A 22085-nucleotide genomic window follows, 5' to 3' on the forward strand; every position below is an offset into this window, starting at 1 on the left:
CCACGTAGTATTCTATTGTGTATATAAACCACAGTTTCTTTATCCATTCATCAGTTGATGGACATTTTGTCTCTTTCCATAATTTGGCTATTGTTGAAAGTGCTGCTATAAACATTGGGGTACAAGTGCCCCTATGCATCAGCACTCCTGTATCCCTTGGGTAAATTCCTAGCAGTGCTCTTGCTGGGTCGTAGGGTAGATCTATTTTTAAGTTTTTGAGGAACCTCCACACTGTTTTGCAGAGTGGCTGCACCAGTTTGCATTCCCACCAACAGTGCAAGAGGGTTCCCGTAAGACACTGAATTTTTAAATTAATTTAATTTCAAAATACATAGCCACAAGTGGCAAGTGGATACAGCTGTACAGTGTAGCATTGTTGTGGAGTGGGCATCTTGATCTTTAGTGTTTCCCATGCACTATCTTATTTGAGCCACACAATAACCTGCAACCCAGGAATTCTTTATACCCCCATTTTATAGGCGAGGAAGCTACGTGGTAAGGAGTGTGCTAATAAGTTGTGGTACTGTAGGGGAGCCTGGGTGGCTCAGTTGGTTAAGCGTCCGACTTCGGCTCAGGTCATGATCTCGCGGTCCGTGAGTTCGAGCCCCGTGTCGGGCTCTGTGCTGACAGCTCAGAGCCTGGAGCCTGTTTCAGATCCTGTGTCTCCCTCTCTCTCTGACCCTCCCCCATGCATGCTCTGTCTCTCCCTGTGTCAAAAACAAATAAACGTTAAAAAAAATTTAAAAAAATAAGTTGTGGTACTGTAATTCACCACCACATGGGTGATGACAGAGCGACTGTAATGCATTAGTCTGTATTGTCTCCCACACTAAATGCAGGGCCTGCCACCTGACAGGCATGTGCTAGTGGAAGTGACAAACTACAGGGAAGTCGGGGAATGGGGGAGGAGCAAGATGAAACCATGTCTTGCCCCTCTGTGGCAAATCCCTTCTGCATTGAACCCATTGCAATGCAATCCTCTTATATGTAGAAATCCGGCACCAGAAGTTCCCAACCAGGGGAGGGACTTGTCAGCAGGACATCAGGGAGGGGTGTTAAGGCCACACACACTTTTTTAGTTGCTGCTTTCTCCTCAATCAAGAGCTTCACATTGAAAATATCTTACAGCCAGGGCCCCAGACTGCACACAGGTGAGAAGGCATATTTGTTGAGTACATTTGAAATACTTGGGCAGCTTTTAATGTACTTTACAGGATGTGACAAATGAGTGTCTGTGTAAATCAATAAACCTTTCTGTGAAGGGACTAATGGTTTTATGTGAATAGCCAAGCAATGCACCTGGAAACCAGTACTCTTGTTTTCTGTCAGTATTTTTAAAGTTCACTGTCATAACTCTGTTCCCCTTGACCTTTATCAGTGATACCTAGCAGAGATTTGCGTTGCTAGTCAAGTTCTAACTGGACATCTCACCTATCAACCCTCGTTGGCTTTCCCCTCAGTGTCTGATAAATGCCTCTTTCCCACCTTGCCTTCTCTTAAATTGCTCACTTCTTAACATGTTGTGATTGATCTTTGAAAAATAATAGACTTCCTCAGATTTAAGAATACTTCATTCCAGACTAATATAGGTGGTATTTTTTTTTTGCCTGGATACTTTAAAGTCAGTTTTATTATCATTGTGATGCACAATAATACTTTTGTGTTTGAATGTTGGTAAGTGAAAAATCAATATGCACAGAAATTCAAGAATCCTCAAATGCTGTGAAACAAACTAATGCTCAAATGCTAACAGAAAATGAGGACCTTTGGTTTTGAAAAGCAAAATACATGTCACCTAGAAGTATGACTAAGTCTTATTTCTGCTCACAAGCATGAGAAGATGATCTAACATCATTATGGCTGAAACCCTGTACTAGGATTTGCAAATTGCAACCAGCCCCTTTCAGACTCCTGACATACACTTACACGCAATTAATGCACAGAGCAACTCTGCTCTTTGTTCTTTTAAAGTAGTTCTTTATATAGTCCTGTCTTTATAGTATCCCAAAGCTACATTTTTCAAAGACAGTAATTCTAGGACAGCTTAAAGAAATACAAAGAGCCTGTTTTTTTTATACAGGACTTCAAGTACTTTTTCTGTTGTAAATATACTGACACAATCCTATTTCATTCTACATGTTGTTTACTTAATGTATTTCCACCCAGAGGTGAAATATTTAAGTGGGATTGCATTGTGGGTATTATTTTGCTAATTAGCATCCAAATGTGGGACTCCGGTTATGTAAATACAACTCAGCCTTAATGTGAATAGTGTTTTCTGGATCAAAAAAGACAGTTCCAAGTCTATGAAGTGTTAACTGCCATCACACTAGAGCAGTTGTCTGATTAATTACGATGGTGTGAACTTGGTCATGTTTTTGAGATGATGTTCCCTCCAGAGCAATTGACTAGATAATTGTGCTCTGGCTGCCATGGGACCTGAGTGGATCTCAGCAGGTGTGAGACCTGAGCCTGGAGCTGTCTCAACCTGTCGTCACTTGATCAAAGGGAACATGCTCTGTGAAGATGTCTTCTCAAGTAAATTGGGCCCAAATCCTGCCACCTGGAAGGGTAAAATGAAGATTTATTTAATACTCAAACTATCAGAACCAGTTATCCAGATGATCAGTGTAATGGGTAGAAGGGCAGAAAAATTACAAAGCGAGGTCTCATATTCTTGTCTGCAACCTGGAGACTGGATTTGATAAAGTTGGGATCTCTTTCAGCTCCAGTCTTCTTGTGTCTTATACCAAGAGATGCATTATGATGGTCAGGTGGACAGTCATTATTTTACATCTCTGAGCTCCAGTTTCCTTTATTTATAAAATTACTCACTTCGACTTGATATCCCAGTCTAAAAGGTAATAAAATGCATTCACAAACCTGAAAGTTCCATGGGTCTGTATTGGGTGGAGGCCAAGGATGCTGCCAAACATCCTGCAATCCAGAGAACAGCCCCTCAAAAACAACAACAGCAAAAATCTGGTCCGAAATGTTAGTCGTGCTGAGGTTGAGTAACCCTATTTTGTATGTATGTAGAGAGGGGTGTGTGTGTGTGTGTGTTGTTTTGGGTTTTTATTTATTTATTCTTTTCAGTTTTCATCTTTTTATTTTATGTGGTTTGCTCCAAGGCCAAAATCAATAGTAACAGGGATCACAAACATTTTGATTGGTACACCAGACTGATGTGTAAGACCTGGAAAACAGAAAATGTTATACAAGTTGCAAAGAAAGTTCTTCTGGAGTTCACAAACATGATAGTAAGAGGAAGTAGTGTGAATGCATTAGGTGTTAACATTTAGAACAGTACTTGTAACTGCTCCTTTCTGACAATTCTAGGACCTTGTTGCAAGCCCTTCATATGTCACTGCTGATTTCCTTCAACATGAAATAGGACTTTACAAAACTCTTCATAGACCTTACTTTTGGGGTACTTGAGTGGTTCCTATTCCTACAGTGCTGGCATATGCTGTACACACACACACACACACACACACACACACACACACACACACACAACACATACTCTCTCATTATATAGAAGAACTCTTCATATATAATTTGCTCTAACCAGATCAACAAGACATTGTTTTCCTCGCCATCTGTTGAGACATGGAAATAAGCTTTGCTGTACACAGCCCTACATTTCATCTATGTTTGTCTTAATGAGACTTCATTCTGGTTTGGTTACCCTTCTCTCTGATCAACAGATTGCATCAAAGTCTGGCTTAGAGAAACGAGGCCAGCTAGGCTCTATGAGTTCTGGCAGGAGTTGGCTGATCTCCTCAGGGACTCAAAGAAGGGAACAAGTGAGGGCCATATATTTCAGAATTTTGTAAAAGAGATTGTTTGAACCATGACAGAAGTAGAAGTCTGATTGTCTTCATCATCTTTTAAGAATATATGATTTTATGATGAGTATTCCGGTAATTACTATATAAATTCGAGAACGTCTGGGATTTAATAGCTGGAAAAGGCTTTAGGGAGTCTGGCAAGTTTACAAGGGGAGAAAAATAAAGTCAAAAGAAATTAAACACCTTGATCACTGCCGCAGTAAGTGGCCAGAATTTGAAACCATGTTTTCTCTGCCACATCATGCTGCTAGAAAATGTTTTTAAGACCACCAAACTCAACTAAAGAACCAGATCACTGGATATCACACTATGCTTATACTTAAAATATCTCTATGAGACGTCATCTAGGTATAAAATACCTCCTGAGTAGCATCACTGGGTAAGTACACAGTGTGCACAGAGATTCAGTATTACCTTGGTAGAGCGATGTGTAATTCAAACAGAAAAAGTCTTTTAATAAAATTGGTGGCTGCTAGCTTTCAGCCTACATGTCTATTATTGTACCTGAGCTGAGCTATAAGCTGAGGTGTTTACTCTTCTTTTATCCTAGCCCTCAAAAAGGAATTACATTTCAGTTCTCCTCATCCCTTATCACCCCAGGGTCCCAACTGCTTAAAAATATCTGCCAGCTCCCACCCACTCACCCACACAAAACAGCCCAGGAAATTTTAAAAGCTGGATTGAGAGGAATTAGGATGGTATATAAATGTGTTAGCTTTCTTCTTTCCCCACCGTTTTCAAAGCAAATCCTGCTGCTTTGCCAGTTCTCTAAAGAGGAGCGGGAAATCATCCCACCCCCTTTCAGCTCTTGGACTTGGAAACAGGAAATGTGGTTTTTACAAGGATATTTAGTTTAGGGTAACATTTGGGAGTTCAGAATGGGAAGGTGTTTACAGTACTGATTTAGAATACCTGTGATTCTGTCAGGTCTGTGTGAGCTAAAGACAGTCAGTAAATGTCTTTGAGCCTCAGGTTGCTTCTCTACAAAGTGGAGAGAACAACATATTCTCCCTTTGAAGATGAAGTATATTACGTGCTGGACACCGAGCCTGGCACATGGTCATCATCAGTGCTTGTTAACTGTCATTGCCACCATCATCATCATTTTGTAGAGCTCCTCCCTTTTTCTTCTCCATCCCAGGTACAGCAATGGCTCCAGCCTGGCTTTGTCTTAAATTAGACCCATGCTTACAACTCCTGGACACACCTTTTCCAGAAGTTACTCTCACATCTCAAATATACAAAATTGAATTCATGATTTCTTCAGAATTATTTCAAGAGCTGCCACAAATTCAAGGGTAACTCCTCTCTCATGACCAGATCTTGTTTAGATTTTTTTTTTTTTTGTAACCCGAGTGGAAATCTCTAGACACCAAATGATACAAATAAGTCCAGGGGTTTTATATACCCTTGTAAGTTCCAGCTAAAGACCAAACCCAGACTAGATTAGCCTTAGACACAATGCTACCTGTTGCACTCTATCCTTGCAGAAAGGCAGACAGCTTCCATTTAGGGCAGCTGTTGCCCACTCGTGTTGGAAGTAGATGAAAGTGGGGAGCAGGGCTGAAGGTTGCCTTCCGTTGACTCTCCACTGTCAGTCTCCTCCACCTGTGTGGAAGGGCAGTTGTCCTGAGTGGAAAGGCCAGAAGTCATGCATCATAATTAAAGTGAACCACAATCTTCCTAAAGCTTAATATGTTTTCCTTGTGGATTCTTAAGCAAAAGGACGTTATTCTTCCCTAAAGAGAGAGGGAAGAGTTAGTGTGAGCCACTGGCATGACTGAACAAAAGAACTTCATGAAGGGGCGCCTGGGTGGCTCAGTCGATTAAGTGTCCAACTGCAGCTCAGGTCATGTTCTCATAGTTTGTGAGTTTGAGCCCCGCATTGGGCTCTGTGCTGCCAGCTCAGAGCCTGCTTCTGATTCTGTGTCTCCCTGTCTCTCTGCTCCTCCCCTGTTCTCTCTCTCTCTCTCTCAAAAATAAATAAACATTAAAAAAAATTTAAGAATTTAATGAAAACGTGCCAACAATGGAAGAAAGAGGAGAGGAGTTGGGGTGACTACCAGCAAATCTTGCGTAAGAACCAGGCTTATATGTTTGTGGCCATTGTGTCTTCTCTGCAGGAAGGAAAAAAAATCATTACGTAGCAAACCAATAGACTTTTTTCTAAAAATCTCCCATAATATTGTTTATCTCACTTTGTTCTCCATTTCTACTAAAGACCTTATCACACTCTCAGAGACCTGAGATAAAAACCTTCATGACATCTTCACTTCTCAGCTCTCCTCCTCATGTAGCTCCTGGTTGGGAGCTGATGAATCTGTTTTGAATTGTCTCTCAAATTCATGTCTTTCTCCCCCTCCTCCATGTCGTCCTTGACAGTCATGTGTTTTCTCATCTCTCCCCCTTCTCTTCAGTCCCTTCAGTCACTGGTGCTGGGGTTAGTTAGTGGAAATAAGCATTTGTGGGGTACCTGGGGGGCTCAGTTGGTTGAGTGTCTGACTTTGGCTCAGGTCATGATCTCATGGTTCATGGATTTGAGCCCCATAGCAGTCTCTGCACTGACAGTGTGGAGCCTGCTTGGGATTCTCTGTCTCACTCTGCCCCACCCACACTCGTGCTTTCTCTCTCTTTCTCAAAATAAATAAACAAAAAAAAAAGGGAAATATACATTTGCTCCTGTTCCTTCACCCTGACATCTGGCTCCTTCCATCTCTGTGGCCTTATCCCTAACTAGTGTCACCTACTATCTACTCACTGACCTGTTACTGTGGAACTCAGCTCCCCAAACCCACTGAGGCCCTTCCAGAAATGCCTGGCCCCCAGGTCCTGCCCAGTGCTCTATCACTTATTTGTGGGTTTGTTTGTATAAGTATGTGTGCATATGTTTGTGATGTGTTGTACAGAAAGGAACTTGAAATGTCCGTTGACAGATAAGAATGATAAAGCAAAGAAATTAAGTAACTGCCATAAGGTTAACAAATGAAATATTGCCAGTACCATGGACTCCTGCACGGGCTCTTCTCTTACCACAGCTTCCTTTCTCCCTACTAGAGATACTAGTTAATCTGATTTCTGTAATGATCCTTCTCTTACTTTTGGGGGAAAAAAAAAAGTAGAGTTTTACTTTTTATATATGTATTTCTAAACAATATAATTTAACTTTTTCACTGTTTAGACTCTGTATAGGAAATCATGTCAGTGTATTGATGTATGTGTGTATTGTGTGTGTGTATATTTATATATGTGTGTATATGTATGCAGGTACACACACACACACGCACACACACACACACACACACAGCTGACCCTTGAAAAACATGGGTTGGAGCACCAAACCCCTACACAGTTGATATTCTGCATATAACTTTTTGATCCCCAAAAACTTAACTAATAGCCTTACTGATAATATAAGCAGCCGATTAACATGTATTTCATGTGTCATATGTACAGTATACTGTATTCTTACACTAAAGTAAGCTGGAGAAACAAAAATGTTAAGGAAATCATAAGAGAAAATATGCTGCATTTGTAGAAAAAATCTGCATATAAGTGGATTCTTGCGTTTCAAACCCCTGTTGTTCAAGAGTCACCTGTGTGTATACATACACACATGTATGTTTAAATATACATCTTGCTTCTTTTGCTCAGTGCTGTGATTGCAAGATTCATCCATGTAGTTTTACTCCACTGTATTTTACTTCTATGTAGGATTCTCTCATATAAATTTACCACAAATTATCCAATGCACTGTAAATTTTCATTTGAATTCTCTGTGGGAGCTGATAAGAACAAAGCTGTTGTGAATACACGTATATGGGCATCCTAGTATATATGTTCACAGGTGTGTATAGTTAATATACCTAGAAATGGCATTGCTGGGTCAGAATGTATGAGTGTCCTCCTTTATCAGGTTAAGCCAAGCTCTTCTTTTTTTGTTTTTGTTTTGTTTTGTTTTAATATGAAATTTATTGTCAAGTTGGTTTCCATACAATATCCAGTGCTCATCCCAACAGGCGCCTTCCTCAATATCCATCACCTACCCTCCCCTCCCTCCCACCCCCTATCAACCCTGAGTTTATTCTCAGTTTTTAAGAGTCTCTTATTGTTTGTAAGCCAAACTCTTCTAAAATGGGTATAACTAATGTACACTCCCACCTGTGGTATCTCAGAGTTCTTGTTGCCAACACTTGCATATAAAAATTTCAATTTGTGCCTGTCTAGTGTGTGTGTGTGTGTGTGTGTGTGTGTGTGTGTGTGTGATGGTATATCTTTGTACTTTTATTTGCATTTTTTAAGTAACTTCCTGTTTGGCGTAAAATGATTCCTGGAACACAGATGTCTGCTCTTGTTTTCTTCCCATTTGTCCTTCAGTTCCTGAATAGCTCAGAAGTCAAATAATCCTATTCCTCAAGGAATTTCCAGTTAATACCTCAAATTGAATCACCTGCTTCTTGGTACCGGGGGAAAAATACCCATTCCTCAATATTTTGAAGAACAAAATATAAGTAAATATAGTCTGAGAAATGTCTGAGACCAGACGTTGTCTTCCTCTACTAAGAAGCAGGTGATTCAGGTTGAGGAATTACTTAAAAGTCATAGATTTTCTATGTCTGAAGCACATCTTGGGGGTGGGGGAGATATGTGTAAAGGTTGCTTTTGCTAAGAATTTTAGAGTACCTAAATTGTTGGCTCTGTCATGATTGGAAAATGCTTGTTACATCTTGAGCTCAAATATGTAATTTGTTGAATTGCTGAAATTTTCAATTTTAATAGGCATAATTTGACAGTGCTATTAAATGTTTGGAATAATAGAATGTTTGTATCAGCCTTTAAAGACACACACTCATCAGACCCACAAATCTTCACTTCCCTAAATCCACACATGTCTGACTCTCAAAAGCAGTCTTTTGCAAGCTGAATGCATCAGTTTTCCTCTTCCAGCTTGTGTGGGGTTGGGGACAGGGCCTGAGAAGTGGTGGATGAAAGAGTTTCAGGGAAGGGGTGGTGAGGCTAACCTCCTTAGCAAGTTCAGAGGTGAAGGAAGGCACCTCATTAAATGAGGGAGGAGGTCCCTGTGCTATCAGCTTTATGACACTTTATGTGACACTTGAGTTTCTGAAACTAAATCGCATAAACATACCTCAGGAAGAGAGCAGAGCTGGGAATGACATCAAGCTGAGAGGCCTGATGGTCACTGCTGAGTCAAGTAGGTTTCTGAATAAAATTCCAAGCAGAACACAATCAGTAAACCCTTTTTTATTATCAGATATAAATGGGTACGTTTACCCCATCGGAGAGATAGTCTCAAGATCTATGATAGATGGGAATAATGGTGTGTGGAAGGAAGCTCATACCAGCTTTGGAGATCCAACTGTTATTTTTTCAAGAATTTTGTGAGCCTGTCATTAAACACAGCAAGTATTATTAATTAAATTATGTCAGTTACATTTAACGGCAAAGACAATACACACTCAAAACTCATCACTTCCTGATTATTTTACATTTTACTATTTTTTTTATTAACTTTTTAATGTTTATTTTTGGGAGAGAGAGAGAGAGAGTGAGAGCGAGCCTGAGTGGGGAAGGGGCAGAGAGAGAGAGACACAGAATCTGAAGCAGACTCCAGTCTCTGAGATGTCAGCACAGAACCCGACACGGGGCTCAAACTCATGAACTGCGAGATAATGACCTGAGCTGAAGTCAGACGCTTAACCAACTGAGCCACCCAGGCACCCCATTTTACTATTTTTTTACATTAGTTGGAGGTGTACAACATTGTGATTCAACAACTGTATATATTATGCTCACCACAACTGTAGCTACCATCTGTCACCATACAACAATATTAAAATACCATTGACTGTATTCCCTTGACTATATTCCCTATGCTATACCTTTCATCCATGACTTATTCATTCCATAGCTGGAAGCCTGTACCTCCCATCCTGCCCCCACTCCCATCAGTTACCAGTTTTTTCTCCATATGTATGGGTCTGTTTTTGCTTTTGCTTGTGTGTTTGCTCATTTTGTTATGTTAGATTCCACCTATGAATGAAATCATATAATATCTGTCTTTGACTGACTTTGTTCACTTAGCATTATACCCTCTAGTTCCATCCGTGTTGTTGCAGATGACAAGATCTCATTCTTTTCCATGGCTGAGTAATATTTCGTTGTGTATGTAGACCATATCTCCTTTACAAATTCATGTATTGATGGGTATTTGGGCTGCCTCCATAGTTTGAGTAATGTAAATAATGCTGCAATAAACATAGGGGCACACATCTCATTTCAAATCAGTGACACCATTTTACTATTATCTGAGCTCCTATATATATCCTATATGGTGAGGACACTGTATGATGATATGCTCCCACGCATCTCCTCCCAACTTTGTGTTTGGGGCCTTGGACTCAATCATGGTGGCGGTATTTACACCATGGAAATTGGAAAAGACTTCCAAGTGAGACTCTTCTCTCCCAGAGAGCAGATTGTTAAACATTTGCCAGCACATTCCCAAAGAGGAGCTTGTTTTGAGAAGGTGAGAATGTGGTCCCGCTGCTGGGAGGTTGTGTGCAGCTCTTGTCTCATGTCCCCGAGCCATTGGCTATCCTGTGTCTCCCTCAGCCTGGCTTGATTGTTCTTACTCCATATCAGTCTAAGGGGTTTAGTTGGACTTTTCTGTTATAGTTTATAGTACCGCGTGTAGGGGTGGGGATGGAATCTGCAATGGTGGTGATTTCTCAACACGTCCTATCTGTGGCCTTGGCAAGTGGCAAGGGTTTGAAGGTAAGTTTGAGAAGAATCAAGAAACAGCACCTTGGACGCATAAAACAGAAGTGTTTATTCCCCTAACCAATTAAAATTTCTTTTTATAATCATAGCTGCAGTCTACATCCCTGGGAAGTAAGGATTGTACGTGGAAAGGGTCAGAATTACAAATGGTCTGGTTACCCTTCCGTGTCCCAGGCAGTGCAGGATGGAGGAAACAACATGGCCTGCCTTCACTGAGCCAGGGGTTGGGTGGATGTCAACCACCCTGCACTGCATGTGGCGGGTGCTGTAGCCAAGGGGTGGCAGGGAATAGGCACCTAAGAACAGGTGGCACCCTGTTCTTAGTGGCTCAGTGGCACCCAAAACCCACAAGAGAGATGACTATTTCATATGTTCAGTTTGGGAAGAACCAAGTGGGACATGGTTCATTTCAACTGCCCTATAACATAGTAGAGATTCTCATGATCAAGTCCTTCTAGGCCTTACAAGAGAGCCCAGTAGGTGATCACTTGTGACATGGCTTTAAGGTGAAATGCGATGGCTTATCCCAGACCAACCTACACCCCTGCAAACCTGCCTGCTTTCCCGCTTTCTAATTCAGCCATTGCTACAATTAAAGATTCACTCCTTAATCCTCTCTTAAAATGCAAATCCTCTTAGTGCTTTATTTATCAGCTGTGAATCTTAATGTGAAGGAAGTTGGGAGTATCTCTGTGATAGCGAATTTTCTGCAGGGGAGGGTGGTAGATAAATGGGCTCTGGCAAGTGGGAGTGAGGAGTAAGAGAGGGAGGGAAAGGAGAAGAGAAGGCTTCAGATGAAGGGAGCCAGTGCCAGAAGCTGACCTATGTGCAAGGCTGTTTAAAAGACCCAGGTGTGAGGGCCCATGTTACACTGCTCTTGGCTGGAATCTCCCCAGTCCACAAAGACCCCCTAGCTGACGCCTCTCCCCCTGCTGAAGCCTGTGAGCTGCCCAGATTCGGACGAGAGTTATTCTACAAAGGACAGAAGGAAACGGACATTGATCGAATCCTATAAGGGGCCAGGCGCTGTGTTAGATGTACCTTACATTCATCATGCCATTCAACATCAAAGGAGTGATGGGTATTCCTTTTCCTCTCGTTTACCAAGGAAAGACAGGCTCAGAGCCCAAGTGACTTGCCTGTGGTCATGGCAGGCAAGAAGCAGCACCAGGATCCAAATAAACACTTACTTGACTTCAAAGGCCAGGCCTCTTTCCATTATAAAAAATAAGAATAAAAAGGAAATTAAAAAAGCACACTGTGTCCTCCCTAATGAGAGGACATTTGCTCAGACTTTGCTCCTAGGATGATGTACCCTTCTTACCACTCCTACCGCCTCCCAACTCCATACATGGATTTCTTTCCTGAATGTCCCCTGTAGGCAAGAAAATTATGGAGCTTTCTTTACTGTTTCTACTGTGAAAGCATTACCTTTTATTATTTTTCAGATATAGTACAACATCAAATATTTGTCCAAGTGACACACATTTTTTTCCTATTCACACACACACACACACATACACGCACACACGCGCGTGCGCACTTGCTCCCATGCACGCACAGAAACAGAGACACACATCAATATATCCTCTAAGGGACTGTTTCTCCCCAGTGAGAATCACTGAGGTAAGAGGAGAGAGGCGGACTCATAAAATGAATAAGAGAAAGCAAAGCACAAACTTGTATGTTTTCATCTACATGAAGTGAGAATCTTTACAGTAGGTGCTCTCCTAGAGGCACACAGATGATACATTGTGGAAGCAGAGAGCAGGCACCTGTTCCACTCAAGAGATTTTTGAGGGCTTCTGGTGGAGAAGACACACATGGCGGCCACCTCCAAATCCAGAAAAGCAGTAAGAAACTCCTGAGCCATTCAAAGTTGGCGACAGCTGGGGGTGGTGCAAAGTAATCACTGCCTTCATTCTGAAACTGATCCTACTGAGACACTGGTTCTCAAAATACAGTTCCTAGACCAGTAAGCATCAGCATCACCTAGGAACTTGGAGATGCAAATTCATGGGTCCTTCCCTGGATGGGCTGAATCCAAACACTGTTGGTGCCCGACAAGCTGACCTAACAAACACACCAAGTCACCCTAATGCAAACCCAAGTTTGCAAACCACTGGTTTAGAGCCCCACCTAAGGATTTAAATTCTGGAAGTACACAGAAGTTTCACTGTGAAATGTTTTCTATTTAATTCTTCAAAAATGAACCTGCAGACAGGTCCTACATAACACATTCTCATTGCATGGGATCCTGAACTCCTTGAAAGAGGGATAACATTTTATTTCAATTTATGTGCCCATTGCCTTGTTTTAGGCCTGGACTTAGCGACTATCCCTAAGGTCTTTAGAGTGCAAGAGCAAGGACATTTCGGTGATATGTCTTCATGTTTGGGTACACAAGTGTCCATGTTCATTCCTGTTGTGGATGGGCACAGCTCATAACTATTTCCTGAATTTTTTAGGATGACAGAATTTTCCTCCAAAATGTATAGGAGCCCTAGACCCCGCCTGGGTATAAGAGACTATTGCTCTTAAATACAGTCAGTGGGAAACACCCCTTAGCCACCTATCTCTAGCACAGTCACTACAGTGACGGGCTACGATAAGGTGAATGATACAGACCACATCAGGTTCATTTGATGGTGATAAAGGGAAGGAGATTCAATATCCAATCCAGTTCTTGGTGTCGTCCTTTGTACTCAGGCTTTCCACCCCTCTACTAAATCAAAATGTGCATACTTGGATGGCATGCTTAATGGCAGACTTAGCCCTTCCTGTGGTGATTTATTCTCCTAGTGTTTCTAGTTCAAAATAGAACAGACTATGGTGTAATTCTGGATTTTTGGGGCATGCCTTGTTTTGTTCAAAAGGCTGGATGTGAGGTTCCTTGGCCCAGAGACCAGAGTTGGATGGCACTGTAGTTAGCAAGTAAGTTATTTAACTAGAGCACCACAGGACCCCAATTCAGGGTGGGAGTTGTAAAGGAACACACTTTCCCAAATAGCCTTCTTACCCTTATTCTGACCTGTGTACCTTTGCTGAACTGAAAGATTTTCGGTCAGATGGGAAGACCCATTCTGAAAAAGACCACCTTTTGCAGCAGAGGTAGACACAGGGATGCATCCTTTTTAAGTTCTGTGGATTGGACTTCTCTTCTTTTTCTTTTTTCCTTCCTCTTTCCACCTTCTTTCCTCCAGACCACAGTATCCCTGCTGCATTTCTACTGCTTTCATTTGCATGCCATCAGTTTGTTCTTGTTCATCACTCTTGAACCCAAGATATTCTCTGCAGTGGATATTTACTGGTGCCTGACATTATTCACTTTCATAATAATCTGGCAGCATCTACACCCAGGATTCTATCATGGTGGGATAATTTCCAATTCCTAATACAAGCCAGATGTCATTTGCTTGGTATTTTGTTCAAAATTGTAATACTTCTTTTATTCATTCCAATGAGGACTTTTGCTGTTGGTTTGAATGCCTATTGAGTAGGCTCATTCAAAGGTCAAGTTCCCTCTTCCTACCTCAGGTAAAATTAGCCGATTATTTTTCCCTCTAATCTTATTGTATGATAGCTTTCAATGCGAGAAATTAATTTGTTTCCTCTATGAGGCTATTTCCTTCTTTGAGGTAGCCCCTATTTTGTATATCTTTGTAGCCTCCATAGAATATTTCTTGGAGAACAGTGAGAGATCAGTAACTGGATGTATGCAGGGAAAAATTGATGTTCTCGCTCATCTCCTAAATATGTCCATTCCACTTATCTATTGCTGTGTAACCTTTGAGGCCTAAAATGACTGTTTTATTTTTTCCCACAACTGTGTGGGTCCTGAATTTGAAAAGGACACAGCTGGATTCATTTCCAACCTAGAATTAGAAGATCCATTTCCAAAATCGCTTCCTTGCTCCCATATCTGGCTTCTCAGTGCTCCCTGGCCTGTATCTCTCCACAGGGCATCTCATCCTCCAGGGCCTCTCCGTGTGGCCCTGGCCTGATACCACGTGAACATACCAGCTTTCTTACATGGTAGCTCAAGACTCCAAGAGCTAGTGTTCTGAGAGGCCAAAGTAGAAGCCAAAACACTCATGGTCTAGCCTTGGAAGTCCCCATAATGGCACTTCAGCTACATTCTATTAGCCAGGCAAGTCAATAAGGCCAGTCCAGAGTATAGGACATACGTCATAAAGCATTTTCAGTCATTTTTAATCTACCGCTATGGTAATACTAGTGATGAGTGAAATTAACACTTTAGGAACAAAAACCCAATTTCTCATACTGCTTAGTATAGAGAAGTAGAAACTTTAAATATTCTGCCAGTTGTCAAAATGTGTCAGATGATGTATACTGTTTGTTGTTGTTTGGAAACAATAGATAGCATAATAATAAATTGACATATGTAAAGAGTAAAAATTGTTTGTCATTTGTTTAACTTCCCACTTGTGAATAAGTTATTATCAAAAAGATACATCAGGATATATCTGTATGTATGTCTGTGACCACCACAGAGAGCACATAGGTAAAAGTGCCTGACATACTGCTTGTGCAAACTCACTGGTATTAAGTACATACAAATATCAAAGTGAGTTTTAGCTCCACCCAGAACTATAGTAAAATTTTAAATCTTACTCTTTTGAAAAGAGGCATATAAGGCATCATCCGGTCCCAAAGGGCTTACAGTTTGGCTTGAGAGAATATTATCAATATTCATAAAACTATTAATCCCAATTGAAGGCATTATAATTAATTGTTAAAATGTATGACCCCCTCCTTATAATAGAGGTCAAACTAATGAACATAGGAGTAATATTGGGATTTAAAAATTGCTATTTGGTAACCATCACTGTAATAATTGTTTTAGGCAAAAAATTATCAACGGATGCTAAAATATATGAACAATGTGTGGCTATTTAGATATTTGCATAATCTCAAAGACTTTGGGTAGTTATATATTTTTGAAGTAACTTCCCACAAGATAGTTACTGATTATAAAGAGAAATACCTTTTTCATGGTCACATCTGGTGGATACCAACCTAATTGAGTGATGAAAGTTAGCAGGCTAGTCATGAGATAAATCTGCACCACATATCTCTTCATGTCATGTACCAAGAAGGACACGATATCATCGCTGTGATAGTTTTGCCAAAAATATTTATATGTAACCATGAGGAAGCATGAAACAAATTGATGGATACACTACAAAATAGCTGGCCTGTATTCTTGAAAAATGTCAAAGTCATGAAAGACAAAGGAACTATTCCACATTACAGGAGACTACAAAGAAATGATAATTAAGTGCAGGGAACCTGGAGTTGATCCCGGACTCAATAAGGACATTAGGGGGATAATTGGTGAAATGTGAACAAGGTCTGTAGAGTGGACTAGGATTTTGTATGGAAGTTAATTCTTGAATTTAATAACTATACAGCAGCTATGTAAGAAAATGTATTTTTCGTAAAATACTCTTCACAGTATTAAGGGGTAAAGGGATATCATGTCTGCATCTTACTTTGAAAAAAAATTCTTTTAGTGATCTCTGATTATAAACAAGTAATAACGTAAGTGTGGCAAAAAGGTAACCTTTTGAGGCATTGGAAGTGAAAGGTAGGAGGATTCTTTGTAATGGTTTCCAAATAGTTTTGTACATCTGAAATTGCTTTTTAAAATTTAATATACACCCCCATTTTAGCTTTTGAGGTTCATGTTTGAATCAGACCACAAAATATTGAGTGGGATTTAGAAGGGCCACTAGGGAGGTGGGGCAGACTCCAGGCTAATGCAGCAGAAGCAAAGGCGTGCAGCCCAGGAAACAAGATCTGGGTCCTCACAAGAGACCCAGGAGGCTGGCCTGCCTTGAGAGCTGCCACATGCTCTCAAGCAGCAAACACAGATAGATGGATGTTGGATAGGTGAGTGGGAAGGCTATGCAAGGTAAAAAGCTTACAGTGGAATTGTTACTTAATGCAGAGGGAACTTTTTTGCACAGAAATATCCTACCTTTGGCTATGGAAGAGGATGTTGTGTTATTCCATTCAGGCCACTGTAACAAAATACCATGGCTGGGTGGTGTATAAACAACAGAAATTTATTTCTCACGGTTCTGGAGGCCAGGAGGTCCAGTATCACACCTCTGGCATGGTCAAGATCTGTTGAGGGTCTGCTTCCTGGTTTACAGCCAGCGCCTTCTTGCTGTTTCCTCACATGGTGGAAGGGAGCTAGCAAGGTCTCTGGAGCCTCTTTTATATAAATCTAATCCCATTTTGGAGGATTCAACCTTCATGTCCTAATCACTCCCAAAGACCACCCCCCATCTCCTAGTAGCATCACATCAGGCATTACAATTTCACCATATGGAGTTTGGGGGAACACAGACATTCAGTCATCAAAGATGTATTAAGCTAATTTATGGTATAGAGAGATTTCAAATATAATAAGCATTTAGAGAATTAATGTACAGCAGCAATCTAGAAGCATCGGTCTGTTCAGTCATTTGTAAGTTTTGGCTAACATTTATTCACTGAGCAAGACCTTTGAAAAACATCATTCCTTTTAAGTATATATTAATTTACAGTAATTAATTTACAGTAATCCTCCACAGTAAACCCAAACGATATAGATTTACTCTAGAAAGCTATTCAGTTTTATAAAAATTTGTGAGAACTTTAGAGATGAAATCAGGAACTTAGATCCCAGCACCTGGGGGTTGTGAGGAAACCACACGGAGCTCTAAATCAGGAAGTAAGTCTGGCAAAAGGTTTTGGTTGTTATAGAAGGCAAAACTGAATACCAAGACCCAGTACATTTAGTTAGCATGCATGCTCTAGTTACATCCTCTGAGTATACTGAGTTAATAACATAATTTCTTAAAGTTAAAAAAGACCCGTGTTGTCATTTCTGTAAGTCTCAGTAGTAACACCTACTTCTCTTTTCCTCTCTCCCTGTCCTTTCCCATCCCTGCCATAAAATTATCCACTGTTTCTTTAAATCACATTTAATTAGGTTTGTTTTGTTTGTTTGTTTCTTTTGTTTTTTTTTTCCCTGTTGCCTCATCTTGGTAGCAGGTAAATCCTGAATTTCTAATAAGTGCAAATGCATTAAAGAAGATCACAGGTTCAAGATTATTTGAACTTCACTGGCATAATTGTTAATATCTCTATTGTCCCCTGGGATATGTAGGATTACATCAATTAAATTGGTCTCTGTAACAGAACGCATTAACCATAAATGTGACGACTTTGTCTTCCCCAGAACCCTTTAGGTATTTAATTTGCTTGCCTGTAATAGATTGTCAGAGCAGTAAACGTGAGGCAAGTAATGTAAGTGGTGTAATGATGGTAATTATCTGAATGGATCGATTGTAGTGTTATTGCAACATGATATTGTGGGTAGGAGTGAGATAGAGACATCCCATATAAATTCCCATTTTCAGCTTTACTTCCTTACACAGTTTTTCCAAGACGTTTAAAGTGAAAACAACGTAAACTGGCATTGCCATTCTCTCCTTTATCTATTCCCATTATCCTTTGTGCAGTTGCCTTACTGAAACCAGCAGACCCCACACAAGCTCAATTTCTCCAAAGAAAGCAGCAACTTTATAGAATTGGAATTCTGGCAGTTCCCCTGTGATTCACAGTATTCAAATATTTGAACTGGAAGTCGCTTTGTAGATTGGCTAGGCTGTTCCCTTCATTTATTACCTAAAGAACTGTAAACCCAGCAACATTAAATGGCTCACTAAAGGTTTCATGATGAGTATTGCCATATAGACTGCCACACTGGGGCTAGAACCTAGAACCGGTCCTCCCACCTCGACTGAGGGAGGACCTGGGAGGTAACACCAGCTGCAGGTATGAATGAAGTTCAGTGTGACAGGCCACAGCAGTCCCTGAAGGAAATAGCAGCGATCAAAAGGAAACAGCTTTCAGTTGAGTGTTGGGAGGGGGGGGGGGGGGGGTGGAAACAAAGAGAAGAAACAGCCTAGGAATAACACCAATATTGAATAAGCAGATAATCAGCAGGAGGTGGAATCACTGGACAGTGTGGCAGATGTCTACCCATGACAAGAATGTAGGAAAGAAGTCAAAGTCGAGTATTAGTACTGGTACCTGAAGAAGAAACAGGGGTTTGAATCCTGGGACTCAAACCAGGAATAGGGTGAGATGATCTAACACTAGCAAGACCACATCCAAAAAGGCTTCTCCCAGCAATTTCCCTCAACTTTTGTGCCCCGTTGTCATTTGATCACTCGACCTGAATTTCATTGTTGATTAAACTAACAAACTGGTCTAAAGCTGGAGCTTTTAATATATCTGTCAAAGAAAACATTGCAGTCATCAGAGGCACAAAGAAAACCACATATGATCCATGTCTTCTGAGTTACTGGAAAATAGAACATTAGAACTCCAAATCACTGTTAAGTAGAAAGATAAAAATGAAATATCCACAGAACAAAGGCTACAAGCCTGTGTGTCCCAGGCGAGGGTGGGAGCAGAGGGTGTGGGGAAAACATTCCCAGTACTGGCCATGGATGGAGACGGGAAGTGCCCAGTGCTGGCTGTAGGGCAGGGCTTGAAAGTGCGGGGGACCTGAGGTAACTGTCTCAGAAAAGCAACGTTTCTGGAGAGAGGGAAGCAAGGAAAAAGGAAGAGGTGCCATTTGAAGATCTGGTTCTGATAGAAAAAGGAAGAGGGAAAATTCTAAGATGCTAAAGAAATGAAGAAAAATATATGACACCTCCTCCAATCATCATGTATTAAAGAAGCTAAAACAAGGATAGGTGCAGGGTCGAAGAACGGGACGTGAATGTGAAACATGCTGATTTAAGCAGAAAGAATGTGACAAGAGGATTTGTAGGAATTGTGGCATATGTAATTGCAGAGGGCCAAGGGACATCATTGTAACTTGATAGTAACAATAAAGGAAGACACAGAAGGGAGTAGAGAACACTATAAATGAACCTGTAAGAGGTGGAGGGCCGTGGAGGACAAGGGGTGGGAGAGGAAGTGACCCCTTGCTGAGTATATCTTTTAGTATAGTTTTGACACTGGGAATCATATTAACACTTTCTATATTCAAAAATGGAGGTGAAATGCACAAGAAGAGAAATTGAATATTACTACCATCAGAAACAAATGGACTGAACTGCAGGAAGGAATGAATAGCATAACCATTATGAAAGGGGGACAGTTACCAATCTAGTAACTTTTGAACACAATATTGTTACTATGTATACCTGCATTCTAAAGAAAAAACAAATTGTGAACTCTTCTTACTACTGTTTTTCATAGTGTAACAATTTTGTATGCGCAGTAGTGTTGAATAAATGAATAAATGTTAAAATAGTAAATGCCTGTGTTCTCCCTGCAGAAAAGGAAGACCCAAATAAGAAAAGGAGAAGGCAAGGAAGAATTCTGTAAGGGATGGAGTGTGTGTGTGTGTGTGTGTGTGTGTGTGTGTGTGTGTGTAGGTGTAGTGAAGAGAAGAAGAGAGAAACCCTTTTACTGAAAGGGACTGGAAGAAATGACCTCTCAGTAGCAATGGGAACACATTAACACTCAGATCATAGTTTCCAAATATCATTCCCCAACAAAAAGCAAACATGATTCCTTAGAGAAATAGCTGATTTCAGGAATGGGGCAGAGAAAAAGCAAAGTGGGCTTGAAACATTTTCTTGTGCCTAAAAAGAGTCTTTTCTCAAAGTTATGGAAATATGGGAGCTCAGTCGGTTAAGCATCTGACTTTTGACTTCGGTTCAGTCATGATCTCATGGTTCGTGGGATCAAGCCCTGTGTGTGGCTCTAGGCTGACAGAGCCTGTTTGAGAGTCTTCTCTCCCTCTGTCTCTGCCCCTCCCCAGCTTTGTTCTCTCTCTTTCTCCAACTAAATGAATAAACATCAAGAAAAATGATGGAAACATGTCAAAAGGCACAGGTTACAAGGGTTCACCTTTCCAAAGTTGGAACAATTTGGGCATCAAAATAAATTCAGTAATGACTTAGAACCCTTTCAATAATATAAGAGCCCATGTATTCATATAGGTAAATAATAAATAAGAAAAGCACTTTCTTAGAAAAGAATGCAAACTCATAAGTGTAAGTAGAATAATGGAGTGAGAAATCAACATGTGCAAACATAATAATCATTGATTCAGGCAAGATTCAATGGTTGCTAAGATAAATTGATAAAAGTTTGATGAGAAATAGTACATTTTCATAGTCTAAAAACATCTCTGCATGATTTATTTATTAACTACAAAAGGCAAGTGATTTTGAAATACATTTGGCAGACCCCACCTTAACCACATGATCAAAGTTAACATGTCCAATAACAGGTATATGGATATGATAGAATTATGTGCACTGAGAAGGACCCAGCATCACACACACACACACACACACACACACACACACACACACACCACTTTTGTGCTATTCCTGACAAGTGTGCAAGAGGAAACTTGAAACAGACCCAAATTAAGGGACATTCTACAAAATAATTAACCTATGTTCTTCCAAGAAAGAAAAAAGGAAGGAAGGAAGGAAGGAAGGAAGGAAGGAAGGAAGACAGGAAAGAAGGAAAGAAGGAAGGAAGGAAAGAAGGAAGGGAAGGAGGGAGGGAGGAAAGAAAAAAAGAAAAAGAAATTAATGACATGAAAGACCAAAGGATTGTTCCAGATTAAGAGATCCAATATGGGTGACAAATAGATTCAATGCCTGACCCTGGATAGGTTTTAGGACTGGAAAAAAAAAATTGCTGTAATGACATTATTGGAACAATGGATGAGTTGAAATAGGTACTGAAGATAAGATTGTTGTATCGTATGAATTAATATTTCGTGAATTTGACAACTGTACTTTGGTTGTGTAAGAAAATGGAAACATACACAAAAGTATTTAGGGATAAAGCACATCATGCCTGCAGTTCCCTCTCAAGTTTCAGGGAAAAACAATGAAAGAAAGAGATGATGATCTATCAAATGTGGCAAAATGTTAACAGCTGGTGGCTCTGAGGAGAAGGTATGAGGGAGTTCTTTCCACTTTCAAATTATCTGCAAGTTTGAAATTATTTCAAATAGAAAGTTAAAAAAACAGGTAGGAGGAAACTATAAGGGGAAAATGTTGATCTTTCTTTCTAACACCTAGAAATCACCATCGTTGTTTTGAGGGAAAAAACGGATTTAGAACTCTATACCCCCGCTTCCAAATGTCAAGACAGGTTGTAGTGAAGGGGTAGGTAGTGAAGGGTAGGTAGAAGCCAGTTTGCTTGGGGGAGCTTGTTTGGGGGAGCAGGGTGTGTGGTCAATGTTGCAGCCTTGGGAAGGGTTAACTTGACAGTTCAGGATTCAGACTAGAGCCAGTAGTAGCTGAAGGGGACCCAGGTCACCAGATGTGGAGGGCAGTGCCCATGTCACCATTTCATGTTCCTTCT

The 22085-nt window shown here is 40.6% G+C and overlaps 1 protein-coding gene across 1 annotated transcript in view; it reads left to right on the top strand.

Moving 5' to 3' along the window:
• NCKAP5 (NCK associated protein 5) overlaps positions 1-22085 on the top strand; it is a 776078-nt gene that overhangs the window by 547775 nt on the left and 206218 nt on the right. The gene's annotated exons all lie outside the window — the stretch shown is intronic.

This window comes from Panthera uncia, assembly GCF_023721935.1.
Source record: "Panthera uncia isolate 11264 chromosome C1 unlocalized genomic scaffold, Puncia_PCG_1.0 HiC_scaffold_3, whole genome shotgun sequence".
NCBI classification, from domain to species: Eukaryota; Metazoa; Chordata; class Mammalia; order Carnivora; family Felidae; genus Panthera; species Panthera uncia.